Source organism: Catharus ustulatus, chromosome 1 (genome assembly GCF_009819885.2).
Source record: "Catharus ustulatus isolate bCatUst1 chromosome 1, bCatUst1.pri.v2, whole genome shotgun sequence".
In the NCBI taxonomy this organism is placed as follows: Eukaryota; Metazoa; Chordata; class Aves; order Passeriformes; family Turdidae; genus Catharus; species Catharus ustulatus.
The window spans coordinates 52,354,090-52,357,774 of NC_046221.1; positions in this window are offsets into that span (position 1 = coordinate 52,354,090).

Below are 3,685 nucleotides of genomic sequence, written 5' to 3' on the forward strand. Positions count from 1 at the left end.
AAATTATAATAATTTGGCAATAAGTTTACACTTTCTATTTCAAGGGAGGCTCCTGCTTTTCATAGCAGATACCTGTCTTTTCAAACCGGAACAGAGTCCAAAAAGACAAGTCCTCTCAAGATGGGCATCTGCTGGCCTCAAGTAAAGTTTAACACAGGGGGATGTGTAACTTAATATATCTCTGGGGTGCCAAGTGCAGATGCTGAACTTCTTACCTTTGATGTGCCAGCTTCAAAAAAGTGAGAGTTCTCAGTAGTACAAAAAACCACATAGTTGCAGAAAGCATCTTCTTCCTTTTGCTTCCCCTCTTTGATGACAATCTTGGCAATGGGATAACTACTGGAGAAACACGTCTTCTTGAACCTGCCAACGCAGAAAATTAAATTTGAAGTGAGTAACTGGCTTCAGCTGGCCTCAGCCGACATATTACTTCTGGCAATGAGAGGGAATGGGAATTGTGGAGAATATGGGCACTACTAATGGAAATTGTATTTGTGTGCCCTTGCTAGCATGCTTGTCTTGTGATTTCAGGATACTGCTGTATCACTCTTCACATGTAATGCCTAATACATTGAGTAAGTAAATTTGATATTGAACATGAAGAGCTCCCCCTGTGAAACATCCAAAAGAACCTGGACTCTGACATGTACATGTGAGAAATGTCTCTAGATCACCACAGGCATGCTTACATTATATGTTAAGTGTGGCATGAGAGTCTGCTACACACTCTCATGCCATGTAACAATTGCCAGCTCCTCATCACACTGCTGTGTGGGATCCTGAATCCCCACAAAACTAACAACCCCCTAAATCATAAGTACACTATATAAGGTGCACCCTTTTGACTAAAATTTTGGCCTTATAATCCGGATGCGCCTCATATATGAACAAAGTTCAGAAATTGGCCAACCTGGAAGTGCGAGCTGTGACCACCCCAAGCCACAGGAGCCCAGTGCTGCAGGAGCCCCGTGCCGCGAGGGGGAGGCAGCACCATGGCACCGCGGAGCCACAAGGGACAGGCGGCACTGCGGAGCCGTGAGGGGGAATGGCACGGGGCAGTGCCGAGCTGCGGGGACAGGCAGCACGGCAGGAGCGCTGAGCCAAGCAAGGGACAAGGCAGCACAGCAGGAGCACCGAGCTGAGCAAGGAACAGGCGGCACGGTAGCAGCTCCAAGCCAAGTGAGGGACAGGCGGCATGGCAGGAGCGCCGAGCCGTGCGAGGGACAGGCGGCAGGGCAGCAGCGCCGAGCCGAGCAAGGGAACAGCACAGCGGCTCCACGGAGCCGTGAGGGGGATCAGCACCACAGCAGTGTGGAGCTGCGAGGGGGAGGCGGGCCCGCAGCTGTGTTGAGCCGCGCCAGTCGGCACCAGGGACGGGCAGGAGTGCCAGGGCCCATGACACAGGGAGGGCGCCTGGGCCTGCGTTTAAAGCCTACGCCAATCTGTGAAAAATGTTTCCAAATTGAGCACCTGCCAGTAAACTACACAATTGTGGGATTCCATTACTAATTTGTTATTTTGTTGCGCGCGGTGTGGATCCTCGCTGAAACCAAAAAAAAAGTGTGCCTTATAGTCCGGTGCGCCTTATATAATGTACAAAGTTGCAAAATTTGCTGACTCCCAGAGGTGCGCCTTATAATCCGGTGCACTTTATAGTCGTGAAATTACTCTATATTCTGAGTTATGCTTATTTTCTTCTGCTTTTAGTGTTTTTTCTCCTTTTGGCATTTAATGGAAACACGATTACATAGTGCCAAGTTTCTGTCACAAAATGAAAAAGACTCATAATGAAGCTCAAAGAAGGTTTTTTTCTAATCTGTATATATTTCAGAGTTTTAAGTAATCTGATACAGCTTAACTGTCTTTCTTTGCATAAAAATTGCAGGAATTTTTTCTTGCAAAGTATATTTTGAAGTTAAGATGTGAATAAACCATCAATCAAAACATTCCTGTCATAGATACATGACAAGCAGATAATGGCATTACTTTGGTTCACATCTTGCTTGGGTTATTTTTCCTTTTAAATCCTTGATTCAAATCTCCTTCTTGAAACAAAACTTCTTAACTCTCATTTTCAAGCCCAACAGAAAGAAAGCCCAACACATTACAAAGAACATGAAGTCACATTGCTGCCATAGTCATGCTCACTTGGCTCACTTAGAATCAAAAGCAAACAGTTTTTTTAAGAAAGGCTTGGTGGAAAATTCTTCTGGCAATTTAGCTGAGGATACCCAAGGAGAGCAAAAACATCCCCAGGGAGGGCAGGATTGCTCAATACTTTTTGTGTCAACTTTGCAGGTTTTACAGGTAGATTTGAGAGGAGCGAACACAATTATTCTAGATGGATTGTTTTAACTCCTTTCTATACTATAACATGCATTTTAGATTTACAGGAGATGCAGCTTCTCATGACAGCAACTGGAAATGTTTGGGGATGCACCAAAGGGAGTAACTTCCTTGGCAAACTACCCATATATGAAAACATGGCATCTCAGTTAACTCACTATGCAGAGCATCCAACTTACACCACAGGCCATACACCATAGGAAGAAAGATGCCTATTTAGGAGAGGCTTGCAAAATCTTTACCTGACATCTGGCAAATATAACTATTCATGTCTGGTGTACTAAAATACCCCCCACCCCAAGGATTTTCTGTGAGTGAGTGCACATGGCTTGTTCTGCTTTGCAGTTTTTGTATTCCCTTTTTTCCAAGTACTGAACTGCTGGAGGAAGCAGGCACTGAGAATAGGTTGAATTTCTTAGATTTCTTAGATATTTCTTAGAATTTCGTATTGCAGATGGTCAAGTAAAGTCATGAGTTGTGCACCTAGATGAAGTTCATAGGTTTAATTGGAACTTTTGACCTCCTATCCTGGATGTGTTTTTCTCACTGGATTTAATCAGAGAATCTTTAGGGTTGGATTGGACATCTGGAGATCATCTGATCCAACTCCCCTGCCAAGGTAGGGTCACCTAGAGCAGATGACACAGGAATGCATCCACATGCATTTGGAATGTCTCCAGAGAGGGAGACTCCATGAACTCCCTGGGCAGCCTGTACCAGTGCCCCGCCACCCTCAATGGAAAGAAGTTCTTCCTCCCGTTGAAGTGAAACTTCTGATGTTTTAGTTTATAGTCATTGCTCCTTGTCCTGTTGCTGGACACCACAAAAAGAGTCTGGCACCATTCTCTTGGCACCTGCCTGAGAGAGATTTATGTGCATCAATGATATTCCCTCTCAGTCTTCTCTTCCTTAGACTAAACAGGCCCAGGTCCTGCAGTCTCTTCTCATAAGACATATTACAGATCCTCGGTTAGGAACATTCCAACATTGTTAAATGACAGGGTTTGAATTTCTCTTTTTCTAATAGTTTATTCTTACCTGCATCCTCTGAAACAGATCTTGGCTATTCTGAAGCAATATAAGGGATAATCTTGGTCTTGGCTTGTATTTTCATTCAGGAATTACAGAAGGGAACTTTAAGAAGAGCATACTGAAGCCAATGCAACAAAGAAGTGATGCGCCACTACCACTAACATAGCCTCCCTGCAGGCAAACAGTAATATAACACAAACTGGAGTCCTTATTGCCCCACATATACAGGAATGGTAAATGCAGATTTTGCCGATGACAAAGCAATGAAATATCATAATGCATTACTCATGTTTTAATTTTTTATTTT